At 46.6% G+C, this 13881-nt stretch overlaps 1 protein-coding gene across 1 annotated transcript in view; it reads left to right on the top strand.

The window, feature by feature from the left end:
* Window positions 1-1749: 1749 nt before the first annotated feature.
* The window catches only part of CXCR5 (C-X-C motif chemokine receptor 5), a 28627-nt gene continuing 16495 nt past the window's right edge, over window positions 1750-13881 (top strand). The window contains exon 1 of the mRNA XM_058545082.1: window positions 1750-1983. The gene's annotated coding sequence lies outside the window, so the exon portion shown is untranslated. The remainder of the gene's footprint in view (window positions 1984-13881) is intronic.

Genomic DNA, 13881 nt, shown 5'->3' with positions numbered 1-13881 from the left:
TTCCTCCAAAAGTCAGCAAGGATGGCCCTGATTGGCACACATGTCACAGAAGGTGATGGTTTCTCCTACTCTTCTCCAGTCTGAGTCAACCTCGAGAACAGCCTTCTAGTCTGGGCACTCCAAGTTAGGAGATCATTAATGACCTGGAAAAATTCCAGAGGATGATAAAGGTGGATACAGGCTCTGGAGTCAGCTGTAGGTTCAAGTCCCAGCTCTGCCACTTGCTAATTGCATGAGCTCTGCACAAGTTACTTACACTCTATGAACCTCAGTTTCCCCATTTATAAAATGAAAATGATAATATTGGGTATTATGAAGACTGAATGAGTTAATCCATGTAAAGTGTATCATAGTACATATCTGGCACATGATTATTGTTCATTAAATATTATTGTATAAATTGTATTTTATATCAGAATTTTTTTAAAGGGAAACAAGATCTGAAGAAATACTCTGCCTGCAACATAGGCTACTTCCATGATGTGACCAGAGGAGTGGTGCTCCTGGGCCACAGGGCCACAGGCATCTCCATTTCAGAAGAGGAGCTCTGCTCTACATTTGCATAACTAAAAGTCCCCTTAAGTGGTTTTCCTAGAATGAAAATAGATTAACGTCAGCTTTGAAATGACAATGTTTTAAGTCCTCCCCATTCCTATCAAGGCTTCAAAGATTTTAGGGTCCAGTTTCAATGGCAGCTCTAAGTCCAAGGGTCTGTGTGTGTCCCCACACCCCATCCATAGGAAGGAGAGCTCAGCCCCAGGAAGTACATGTCCGTCTATTCATCCAGGCCTGTCCCTCACATAGCCAGGCCTGGGGCAAGAGTGCAGATGGAGGCCCATAGCCCATATATCTAATATTTAAAAGTTATAAGTCAAGTTAGCAGGCTATTAGATAAAATATCGTCTATCCTCTTACCTTAGACAAATACATCTTCAGAACAGTCAGGAAGCTCTAGCTCTAATTTACAATTTTTGAACTTCTCAGAGTGAAGCCAGGTACCTGAGGGGTGCTGTAGATATTAAACCAATTTGCTGTTTTTCCTGTTTAACTCGAGGGGTGACTCAGGGGTCTCGAGGATTTGTGAGCTTGTTTCCTAGAAGATTTGTGAGGTTGTTTTGCAGGAGAAAGAGAATGGCCGGCTCTCAGCAGCCGTTGATGCCCAGAAGTCAGATTGCCCAGGGGCTTATTGGGAGTGACCCCTTTGTTTCCCCGAAGCTCCTCCTGCCAAGCCCCTTAGCTCTATAAAACCTCCCTGCTTTCTGTTCCTGGGGAGGTGGATTTGAGTGAACCCAGGCTCCCGCCTACTTGTTTTGGCCAATTTGAATAAATCTTTCTCCATCTCCAAGCACTGATGTCTCAGTGTTTGGCTTCAAGTGCATCAGGCACACAAATTTAAGATTAAGAGGTTCGGTATCAAGGGTTTGTCTCCAGAATGTGGAGGTTCAGGGAGGGCTGGCCTGTCCCCCTTCTAATCCCACACCTCCACCCTGTCCCACACAAGGCCTCTTGGGCATGCGTGTGGACACCTCAACCAGCGCATCCAAGTTCCACCACACACCCACCTTCTCACCTTGGCCACCTTTCTGGCATAGGAATGGACGCATAAGCGACTTAGTCTGTCCTTGGGGTGATGGGTCTAGGGAAGAGGCCCACGCAGGCCTGAAGGAGGACCGAGGGCAGTTGGGAAAGGAATTTCAAGATCCCAAGTGGTGGGGGAGGAGGCTTCTGGAGGGCACATTGTCTCTCCTCCCCAGAGGGAGGGTCAGAAGTACGGAAGGCCAGAGCAGGGCACTGTAAAGCACAGGCTCAAAGTAGAGGACGATCTTGCTTTGGTTTGAGGATGTACTACATTCAACAAGTATTTACTGAGCACTTACCATGTGCTAGACACTGTGCCAAGTATTGAGGATGCTGCCATCAAGAAGACTGGTCCATGCCCTCAAGGAACTTACAGTCTGGTGGGGGGAGATAGACAACAAAGAGGTGAGCAAACAAATAGCAAATATTTACACATTTTGAAAAAATGCTATGAAAGGGGGACCTACTTTGGTTTGGGTGGAGGTAACTCTGAAGCTGAGTTACGGAGGATGAGAAGAAGCCAGAGGAGCAGGTAGTTGAAGAAAGTGTGTTCCATATAGTTGGAGCTGAGAAAAGGCCCATGAAAGAGGAGGGTGGGGAGAAACTGAGGATGAGGTGAGAGGTGGGCAGAGGCCAGGCTGTGTTGGGTTTTGAGGCCACATCCAAGAATTTGAATTGTACGTAAAGAGTGTTAAGAAGCGAGTGATTTAATTTATTCTTTAAAAAGATCAGTCTCACTGCTGTGAGGAGAAAGGGTTGTGGGGTGCAGAGTGGAAGCAGGGAGACAGTTAGGAGGCAGTGGCAGCAGTTCAGGTGAGAGATAATGATGGTCTGGGCTAAGATTGGGTTGTGGAAAGGGAGAAAAGCACACAAGTGGAGGCGGCATCCACGGGACTTGTTTATGGGTTAGATGTGGGCGGGTATGAGGAAGAAAGAAGTGTCAGGAACAACTGGCCTCTTCCCTGGCCCATCATGGCCACATCCTATTTCAGTCATTGCTGCCTCTTTCATATGTAAACCCTGTAACAGACATTTAAAATGTTTATGTAGTCAAACCTTTTGACGTTTGCTTCTGTGACTTTTCTTCCATTGTGTATATCAAGATCTTTCTCATCTCAAGACTTCATATTGTTTATCTTTCTTTTTTTAATTGGAAATTAATTCTGGTATAAGATGGTATTCTTCCAAGTGCTGATAGCAATTCATTAGTGTTGCAAGATCAATTTACTGGGTAGGGACCAGAATTTTCTTTTTAATAGTATAGGAGTGGAGTGAAGTGAAGTGGAATGGCATGGAACAGAACAGAACAGAATAGAATACATCAAAGTCCATCTGACATAATAAGAATAAATATTGTTTTATGAACTTGTTGCCTTAATTATGAATTTATATTTATGAGCATATTTACTAGGATGAGATGTCTTACGTATTTCTTACTGTTGGTCATGGTCAAAAAAGTGTAAAAGGCCCTTTATAGGATGAAATGATAAAATCTAATTATTTTATTGCAAATCAGCTATTTTTCCCAGTATCATTCAAAGAATAGTCATTTCTTTCACCACTGATTTATGACTCCTTCTTTAGCATGTATTAAATTCTAATTCAGGCAGTCAACAAATACTTCTACTGTGTGCCAAAAACATCTACTGTGTGCCATACATATGCTGCATGGGGGAAATGACACAATGGTGAATAAAAAAGTGGTCCCTCTCCTCACTCCTGGAGCTTATACAAAGGCCAAGGTGCTTTTCTGGTTGTCTATTCTGCTCCATTGGTCTTTCTCTGAGTTTTTGTCCCAGTGCCACAGTTGTTGTCGTTGTATTTGTCATTTACTGAGCAGCTGTTAAGGGCTAGGCATTGTCCTAAGTGCTTTCCATACAGTACTTCATTTCATACTCATAACGATGCTATAAATGGTATTCTTATTCCCGCTCTACTGGGTGGGGAAACTGAGGCTACGAGATGTTAAGAATCTTCCCCAAGGTGACTGTATTAGTCCACTCAGGCTGCTATAACAAAAGTACCACAGACTGTGTGGCTTATACAACAGAAATTTATTTTCTTACAGTTCTGGAGGCTGGGAAGTCCAAGATTAAGTTTCCAGCAAGGTTTGGTTTCTAGCAAGAGCTTTCTCTCTGGCTTGTAGATGGCCATTTTCTCTCTGTGTCCTCACATGGCCTTTCCTCTGTGCTCACCCAGGAGAGAGAGAGAGAGAGAGAGAGAGAGAGAGAGAGAGAAAGGGAGAGAGATCGATCTATTTCCAAATACAGTCACACTGGGAGTTAAGACTTCAACACGTGAATTTTGGAAGGACACAATTCAGTCTATGATAGTGACATGTTCAGGAAGTGGTGGAGCCAGATTCAAACCCAGGTCTGCTTCCTCCGGAATCTGAATTCTTATTTCACACCATTTCTGTCCAATAGGGCAAATCCCATCTCAATATTTTTATTTTCTTAAAAAAAAATAAAGCTATTCTCGTCCATTTATTCTTTCAGATGAATGTCATAAATCACTTTGACATGTTCCACGCTGGTGAGAATTGACACCTTCACACCACTGAGTCGCCCCATCCAGGAACATGCTCTATGCTGTCTCTTGGGGAAGTCATGTGCTTTCCCGAATATGGTCTTACACGCATTTCTTGTCAAGGGTTTTCCGAGTCTATATTTTCTTAGTTTAGTGCTTCTCAAACTTTAATGTGCATACAGTCACCTGGGGATCTTCTTAAAAAGCAGACTGCGTCAGCAGGCCTGGGGTGGCCCCTAGGATTCGGCATTTCTAGCAAGCTCTCAGGCAATGCCGCTGCAGTGCTAGGGGCCATACTTTGAACAGTAAAGTCATAGCTGTGCTATTCTGAATGGGATGGTTTAACCTAATATTTTAGAACTGGTTATTGTGATTATCTAGAAGAGCCAATGATTTTTATTTGACCAGTTTTGCATATCATTCCCTTCCTGAACCCAGCAGGTTTGCTTGTTGCTGTGGAGACAAGCTGGAGCTGCCAGAGCCAGGGAGAGGGGACCATCACATTGGTGCTAAAAAAGGATCTGTGGCATCCATGCCTGGAAGTCTAGGCAACCAGGACTGGTTGCCTGGCAGCAGCCCCCCTCCCACTCTTACCCCTTACGATGTCACCCTTCTGCATGACTTAGACTCAGACCCAGTGAATCGTAGAGCCTGGTGTATAGTAGAGTGGGCGCTCAATAAATACTTGCTGGGTGAATGAATCTAGGGCAACTCTCCCCAACAAACTCTCCTTGCAGATGAGGAAACTGAGGTCCAGAGAGAGGAAGTGACCTGTTGGAGCTAAGCCACAGGCCTTGCTGGAATAAGAACTCAGGTTTGCTGCCTTCTACTCAGAGTTCCACCTTGCTCTGGCCCTGAGAGGGACATCAGAGAAGCACAGTCCAAGATGAGGGAGGCCCCAGAACCACAGAACATAGAACTGAGAAGAGACCTTCAAGGTCATCTTACCCAGGGCTTCTTAACCAGGAGTGTGTCAGAACCACCGTATACAAGCCTGGGCCTCACCCTGAAGAGTCTGATTCAGTAGGTCTGTTGTGGGCAATACAGGCTCTGAACAATCCCCAGGTGGGTGATACAGGTACATAGCCAGCTTTGAGAACCACTGTCCTGACCCAGTCTCCTTGCTTTATTTATTTTTTTTTTTTTTTTAGAATGTTTTTTTTTTTTTTAAAGATTTTATTTATTTTATTTTTTCCCCCCAAAGCCCCAGTAGATAGTTGTATGTCATAGCTGCACATCCTTCTAGTTGCTGTATGTGGGACTCAGCCTCAGGATGGACGGAGAAGTGGTGCCTCGATGCGCACCCGGGATCCGAACCTGGGCCACCAGCATCGCAGCGCGTGCACTTAACCACCAAGCCACAGGGCCGGCCCTCCTTGCTTTATTAAAGAGGAAACTGAGTCTGGGAAGGGTAGCAACTTGCAAATGGCCATGCAGAACCATTCCATAGGACCACCCTAAGACCTGAGCTTCAGGAAGTCAGGAACCACGTCCAGCCATGGGCTTCCTTTTTTTTTTTTAATAATTTTATTTATTTACTTTTTTCCCCCAAAGCCCCAGTAGATAGTTGTATGTCATAGTTGCACATCCTTCTAGTTGCTGTATGTGGGACGCCGCCTCAGCATGGCCAGAGAAGCGGTGCGTCGGTGCGTGCCCGGGATCCGAAGCCGGGCCGCCAGCAGCGGAGCGTGCGCACTTAACCGCTAAGCCACGGGGCTGGCGCCAGCCATGGGCTTCCTGACCAGGAGAGAGGAAGAGGAAGGGTACTAGGGTCTGAGGCTGCCTTGGCAGCCAGACCTGGCATCCCATTTCTCCAAGCTCAGTAACAAGTCAGAAAAGTCTTGTGTGTGAGTAAGAGAGGCAGTCATTAAGGGCTGTAATCTGAGAGATGCAGAAGGCTTTCACCTCATCTTTTAAAATGTTGTGCAGGTCATATGGCAGAATTCTTAAAAAAGCAGAGATCTCTCAAAGTGGAGAGTCAGTGAGAGAGTTCATATCCCACCTCTGCCACCAGTGTTAGCAAATTACTTAACCTAACACTCAGTTTTCCCGCCAGTAAAATGTGGTCATTAACAGAACCCACCCGTATAACCTAGAGGTTAAGTGTATGATACTTCAAGCCAGACTGGCTGGTTCAAATCCCAGTTCTGCTGCTTATTGGCAAGTTTTTTGGCAAGTTATTTAACCTCTTTATGCCTCAATTTCATCACTTGTAAAGTGGTGACAATAATAGTAATTTCCTCAAAGGGTTGTTGTGAGGATTAAATGAATGAGTACATTTCCCTAACCTCTGAGCCTCAGCGTGCCTTAGGCCACAGTCCTTTATCTCTTCTCTGCCTACACTCACTTCTTTGGCTTTAAATACCATCTGGCTAGTTCCAAATTTCCATCTTGAGCTCCTTTCTTTCCTCTGAACTCTACATCTGAATATCCAACTGCCCGATGAACAACTCCTCTTGGACGTCTAGTAGATATCTTAAGCCTAACATGCCCCAAACTGAACTCTTCATCTCCTTCTCTAAACCTGCTCTGTCAAGATCTTCCCTATCTCAGTTAATGGCAATTCCATCTTTCTAGCTGCTCAGGCCAAAGTCCTTGGAGTCATCTGTTAGCAAATTATGTTGGCTCTACCTTCAAAATAGACCTGGAATCTGATCACTTCTCATCACCTCCACTGTAACCACACTGGTCCACGTCACCATCATCTCTTACCTGTGCTAATGAAATAGCTTCTTTATTTCCCTGCTTCCATTTTTTTTTTTTTTTTTTTTGTGAGGAGATCAGCCCTGAGCTAACATCCGCCAATCCTCCTCTTTTTTTTGCTGAGGAAGACGGCCCTGGGCTAACATCGGTGCCCATCTTCCTCCACTTTATATGGGACGCCGCCACAGCATGGCTTACCAAGCAGTGCGTCGGTGCGCGCCCGGGATCCGAACCAGCGAACCCCGGGCCGCCGCAGCGGAGCGCGCGCACTTAACCGCTTGCGCCACCGGGCCGGCCCCTCCCTGCTTCCATTTTTATTCCCCTCTAGTCTGTTCTTTTTTTGCTGGGGAAGATTTGCCCTGAGCTAACATCTGTTGCCAATATTCCTCTTTTTGCTTGAGGAAAATTGGCCCTGAGCTAACATCTCTGCCAATCTTCCTCTATTTTGTACGTCGGTTGCTGCCACAGCATGGTCCCTGGCAAGTGGTATATGTCCTCACCCGGGAACCGAACCCAGGTCGGTGGAGCAGAGCACGCTGAACTTAACCACTAGGCTACAGAGCCGGTCCCATCCTCTAGTCTATTCTTTATGCAGCATCCAGAGGGAGCCTATTTAAACAAAGGCCCCTTCTAAATGTTAGGTCTTTTTTTTTTTTTTTTTTTTTTTTTTTTTGGTGAGGAAGATTGTCCCTGAGCTAACATCCATGCCCATCTTCCTCTACTTTATATGTGGGACACCTACCACAGCATGGCTTGATGAGTGGTGTGTAGGTCCGTGCCCAGGATCCAAACCCACGAACCCTGGGCCTCTGAAGCAGAGCACACGAACTTAACTACTACACCATTGGGTCGGCCCCTAAATGTTAGGTTTTTCCTGACACCTCCAGCCCTCCCTATACTCCTTTCCTGCTTTACCTTCTTTAATAGCACATATGCCCTTCTCAGATACTATTTATCTAATATACTATTTAATTTACTTACTTATTTTGCTGATTATCTGTCTTTCCCCTTTAGAGAGTAAGCTCCGTGAAGACTTGAGGATGCTCATTGCTACGTCCTCAGAGCCTGGGACAAAACCTGGCACTTAGTAGGTTCCTTCAACATAGTAGGTTGAATAAATTTAATGAATACCTGTTAGCTCTAATTATTCTTTTGACACTTTGGAAACAGTAAGAGTCATGAGAACAATTTTAAGCATTGACAATTCATGCTAAAAACCTCTAAAGAATGTCTGTAAGCTCACACTAAATGAAAAGGCAGGCTACAGAATCACACGTCTACTATGATTACAAATTTGCAAGATGTGTATAAGAGCAAAGATGGTGCACAAAAGTTATATCAGCTCTCGTCATAGCGTCAGGACCGATTTTATCTGCCATTTTCCAATTACGTGTAATGCGGATTTTAAAGTAAAATAGGGTTTTAACTTACTGAAATATGAACGCCGTGACATCCTTTATGGAAAAACAAAGCAAAACAACACCTTACCTTTTCTACGTGCCTAGAACAGGTCTGGAGCGATACACTGACATTGCTGCTGTGGTCATTCCTGGGGAGAAGGAGGGGCACGTTGTCAGTATTGATTAAATATTTTTCTATAATGTTTAAATCATTTACAAAAATAATGGGTTCGGGCCAGCCCGTGGCTTAGGGGTTACGTGCGTGCGCTCCACTGCTAGCGGCCCGGGTTCGGATCCCGGAGCACACCGACGCACCGTTTCTCTGGCCATGCTGAGGCCGCGTCCCACATACAGCAACTAGAAGGAGGTACAGCTATGACATACAGCTATCTACTGGGGCTTTGGGTGGAAAAAATAAATAAATAAAATTATTTAAAAAAATAATGGGTTCTTATATCGTGTAATTAGATTTTTTTAAAAAACAAGGCTAGAAGAAACCACTTAAAAATCCTTAAAGAAAACGAAGTGTGGTCTATAACTAAAGGCTCCCCAAAGCAGCAAAATTCCTCTTTCTTTTCCTGACCACGCTCCGGCTGCTTCTCTTAAGGACAGATGTTGGGGCTGGAGAGAGACCTGGAGAGCTCCCCCTGCCCGCTGAGGACGTGGCTCTGGGTGACACACCCCAAAGTCCTCGGCCAGTTTGAGGGTTTATGGGGTGAGGGGAACACCCTCTCCTCTTCTCTCTGCTTCCAGCAGGGCTGCAAAAAACTCCTGTCCGAGGTCCCCATCACAGGGAGGAAAGAGTGGATGGGCCCTGAAAGCAGGTTCCACACAGATTTAGTCTGCCCGGAGAAAAAAAGACTGGAGAGAGACTGTGGCTTCCCAAGGGTCCTCCAATTCCACAAATTCCTCCAGCTCAGCCACTTCTGGGCAGCAGCGAAGCCAGTTTCTCTCAAGGCTACACCCACACACGCTGTGTCACTGTGCAGTAGCCTCAGATTACAGAGAGGAGCCCTTTGGAAGCCTTTTGTGCTGCTGTTCTGAGGACCTCTCTGTGATGTGTTCCAAACTCTGCTCATCTCAGAGGAGAAATTGGGTACATGGGAAGTTGTCAAGGCCAGTTTGGGGGTCCTTCTTCCCTGTCCTCAGGCATCTCCCCAATTACTCTCTTTCCCCACTGCCCAGCCCAAGGAGTCCTCTCTTTGTAGCTGACGAGGGCTCAGCCTCCCGCGCCCATCTCCAGGATGGTGAGTTCCATAGCCATAAAGCCTGGGCCAACGTCCATTTTCCACACACCGGGCTGCTTTGTAGGGCTCAGTGTATTGTGGCCTTCTCTTCCTCACCTCCTCACCCCAGACCTGACAAGGGCAAAAAGTATCAGTTTGTTTCTGGATCAGCCATCAAGCAAAGGATGATTGCCCTTGTGGACAAGCCAAGCCTCTCTCTTAGCTCTGCCTCGATGGCACCCCACCCTCCCTGCCCCAGCAAGCAGCGGGAGGCCCTGGAGGATCGCTGGACTGGATCACCCACCCAGAGGACAAGAATTCCTCTGCCTGAGGCAGAACATCAGTGACATCAACAGCTTGTGTTCATTTAGTTTCCAGAGCACCTTGCTTAATTGGAAGTAGACTCCAGAGGCTATTGATTCAGCTGTCACGCATGTTCATCCATCCATTCATCACACCTCGGTGGCCTTCAGACTCCACCCTCTTTGCCTGGCGCTGTGCTAGGTTATAATCTACCAGGACAGAACCGATAAGTACACAGATGTCTCTACTACCAAGAGGAGTAAGGCAAATGCCCACCCCACCCTAGCCCCTACCTAAAAAAAGAGGTTAAAAATTACTCTCACTCGGATAACTGGTCAACAATCTTTATTGAACACTTACTAGGTATTGAGTGTTTTCATGTATTGATTACATATTGATCTTCACAATAATCTTTGGAAGTAGGTGTTGTATCGTTTACACATGAGAAAGAAGACAGAGACTTGCCCAAGGTCACACCGCTACTGAGAACCAAGCTGAGATTCAAAGCCTGTGTCCTTTCTCCTGACCTTGCTGGCAGCCCCAGGATAAGCACTGCAGGCTCAGGCCACAGAAAGCCACCAGGGAGAACCCAACTCCCTGGGGCCCCACCAGACTTCCCACCACTCCTCCACAGGCCCCCCCATTCCCTCTTCACTCATTCATTCATTCAGTGTGTCAGTCAAAGACAATTATTGAGCACCTGCTAGGTGCAAAGCTCTTGGGGCAAGGGGAGAAAGGATGAATCATAAATGACTTTGTCACCAAAGGCTCTCATAGCCTAATAGGAGAGAATAGTATATAAATAGTATAGTATATAAATAACTACAATGCGCGGTAAAAAGTAAGAAATATAAGGGCCGGCCCCGCGGCGCAGACAGTTAAGTGCGCGAGCTCTGCTGTGGCAGCCCGGGGTTCAGATCCCGGCAGTGCACCGACACACCGTTTGTCAGGCCATGCTGTGGCGGCGTCCCATATAAAGTAGAGGAAGATGGGCACAGATGTTAGCCCAGGGCCAATCTTCCTCAGCAAAAAAAGAGGAGGATTGGCATAGGATATTAGCTCAGGGCTATTTCTTCCTCACACACAAAAAAGTAAGAAATATAGGTAAAGTGCTAGATCAAGTTCAAGGGAGGGAAAAATTACTTTGATTTGGGAGAATCCTTTTGGAGGAAGTGGCTCTGAGATGGGCCTTGAGAACATGTAGGTTTTGGTCCCACAGAGATGTGGGCAAGGGCTGCTGAGATTCAGGAAACAGCTTAAGGAAAGGTGTGGAGGCAGGAAGGGATGGAGGGAGCGGGAAGAGGGAAGACTCTAGGAGTCCGTGTGGTTGGAGGACCGTGCACCTGAAGGGGAGTAGCAGGATATAAGTTTGGAAACACACAGTGGACGTTCTGTAAATGTTTATTACCTGAAAAACAAAAACAGTACATTTGGGCCAGGTCACAGGGACCTAAAATGCCAAGCTGCCTAGTCCGGCGCTTGTTTCCTTGCTAACAGCGAGCTGTTGATGGGATTTTCCAATGTTCCCCCTTGGTGGGTAAGGCCAGGTGGCTGCTCCATCTCGGCCTCTCCCAGCCTCCTCCCCAGAGCCGGTACCACAGTGTCAGCAGCCCTGTCCTCCACTGCTGTGTCATCATTTACTGTCTTTCAAGTGCCTGGCCCACACCCAGCAGCCCCCACACTGCAGCCCAGAAAGCTTCCTTCCTGGGGCAGCAGGCCGAGTCATTTGGAAACCTCTCTCTGATGAGCTCCGTGATCAAGGTGCTGATACGGCAGGTGGGCCGGCCTCACCATGTCCCCAGTCGAGGAGGTGAAGGCAGTGGTGAGTTTCGTTGGCCCATCACCTCCGCCTTGAGCCTGGTTCACTTTCACTGCCGGAGACGGTGCGGATGCCTTTGACGATGCGTTTCTTGATCCTGCTTCAGCCGTTTCCTGCCGTTGCCTTTCAAGGTTGCTCGGTCCTGCCGGGCCCCACTCTGGGCCACCCAAGACCAGACCTCTAACCTACCCCCTTACGGACCACAGTTCCTCTCTCTAGCCTCACATGGAGGATCTGAGGACACGGCCACGGGGAAGATGAACTTTTTGCCACTTTACGTCTCCTCTAGAACACGCAGGCTAACTGCCCCACTAGGGGCCAGTTCATCTCTTGCTCCTTGGAGAGCAGAGTGCTGGATCCAGAGTCAGAAGAACTGGCTGGGCTTCGATTCCAAATCGTTAGACTTATCCAACTCCTGAGAACTGCTGAGCCTTGGTGTTCTCACAAATAAAAGAGGCTAAGAACTCTTGGCTGGCTTTCTCCATAGACTTGAGATGCAGCCCTCCTGAGACAAAGAATGTGAAAGGGCTTCATAAAGTGTAAATTAATCTGGAAGTGTTATGATTGTGGTTATTTGCGAAGATTGAGTTCATGTTATTCTCTCTCTTGGCACCTTGTTCCTTTTCTTTGTAGCACTTACAGATTTTTGTAATCATAAGTTGTCATTATTACTAAGCGAAGTGTTTGTTTCATGGCTACCTCCTGTCCGTAGTGTAAGCTACGATAGGGCAGGAGTCATGTTCAGTTTTGTTTCTCATACTTTCCCAACATCTAGTTCAGTGCCTGGAATGTAATGGAGGCTTAAGGAATAATTAACTGATAAGTTATTTGAGGACCCACCACCCATCCTCACTAGAGACATCTACTAGGCTAGTCTGCCTCGTTCACTGCTAAAGTGAACATACTAGGTGATTAATAAATGTTTTTTGGAAGTTGAAATGAACAAACCTCCTTCATTTTTTTTTTTTTTTTGTGAGGAGATCACCCCTGTGCTAACATCTGCCAATCCTCCTCTTTTTTTTGCTGAAGAAGACTGGCCCTGGGCTAACATCCGTGCCCATCTTCCTCTACCTTATATGGGACACTGCCACAGTATGGCTTGCCAAGCAGTGCGCTTGTGCACGCCTGGGATCCGAACTGGTGAACCCCGGGCCGCCGCAGCAGAGCGCGCGCACTTAACTGCTTGCGCCATTGGGCCGGCCCCCAAACCTCTCTCAATCTCAGCTTCCGGGGGCCGGCCCCGTGGCTTAGCGGTTAAGCGCTCGCGCTCCGCTGCTGGTAGCCCGGGTTCGGATCTCGGGCGTGCACCGACGCACCGCTTCTCCGGCCATGCTGAGACCGCATCCTGCATACAGCAACTAGAAGGATGTGCAGCTATGACATACAACTATCTACTGGGGCTTTGGGGGGAAAAAATAAATAAAATTAAAAATAAAATAAAATAAATTAAAAAAAAAAATACCAGCTTCATTGTGAAGTTCTGTTGCTGAAGAATCTGCTGTATTTCCCAGTTGCCCCGTCTGCGATCCAAATGCCCAGACAGGCTCTCTGTGCCTCTCAGCACCCACCTTCCTTGCCTCTTGTCCTTCTCCCACATCTTCCTCTGCTCCAGTCCAGACAAACTGCCCACCATCCTCTCCCCAAGATATGCTTGTACCGCCTGCAGACCTCTGCTGGGGCTCAGGCATTCCCTTTTCCCTTCCCTCCAAGTTCTGCCTAAACTTCCTTCCTTTCCCTTTAAAAAAGCATGTGTGTGTGTGTTTACTAGCTCTTTGTACCTATGGGGGATTTCTGTTTGGAAAAAAGACTTTTACATACATGATATTATTCAAGACAAACAACAGCAAGATCGGCCGTGCCGGCATTTCACAAGAGTACAGTTTAGGAAAGTAGGACTCAGAGAAGTTTTATTTGTAATTTATATACCTGGGGATTGCGACTTATTTATGGATCCATGAAAGCAATTTGTTTGAGTGATTTCCATTAAAGAAAGAAACAGAGAGACAGAGACATGGAAGGAGGGAGAAAGAAAGGAAGGGTAGAAAATATGAGCATATCATACATACTAAGAATAAGTATTATTTGTTAAATATATGTGTGTGTGTATGTGTGTGTGTGTACATGCCAACTAGGTTGTGATGTAAACCCTATTTCTTACTACCAGCCGTGGTCAGAATGACTGGGTTATTGCATGCTGAAGGTTAACTAAAAGAGCTTAACCTCCACCAATTAGAGTGGAGGCTGAGATGGACCAGAGAAGTGCCAGAGCGGGGAGCCAGCCAGGGTCTGGGGAGGCATGATCTAAATCTCAGCAGTGCCAGCC

This window comes from Diceros bicornis, chromosome 7, assembly GCF_020826845.1.
Source record: "Diceros bicornis minor isolate mBicDic1 chromosome 7, mDicBic1.mat.cur, whole genome shotgun sequence".
Classification (NCBI taxonomy): domain Eukaryota; kingdom Metazoa; phylum Chordata; class Mammalia; order Perissodactyla; family Rhinocerotidae; genus Diceros; species Diceros bicornis.
The sequence above is the reverse complement of the archived record's forward strand: the minus strand, read 5'-3'. Positions and strand labels throughout refer to the sequence as shown.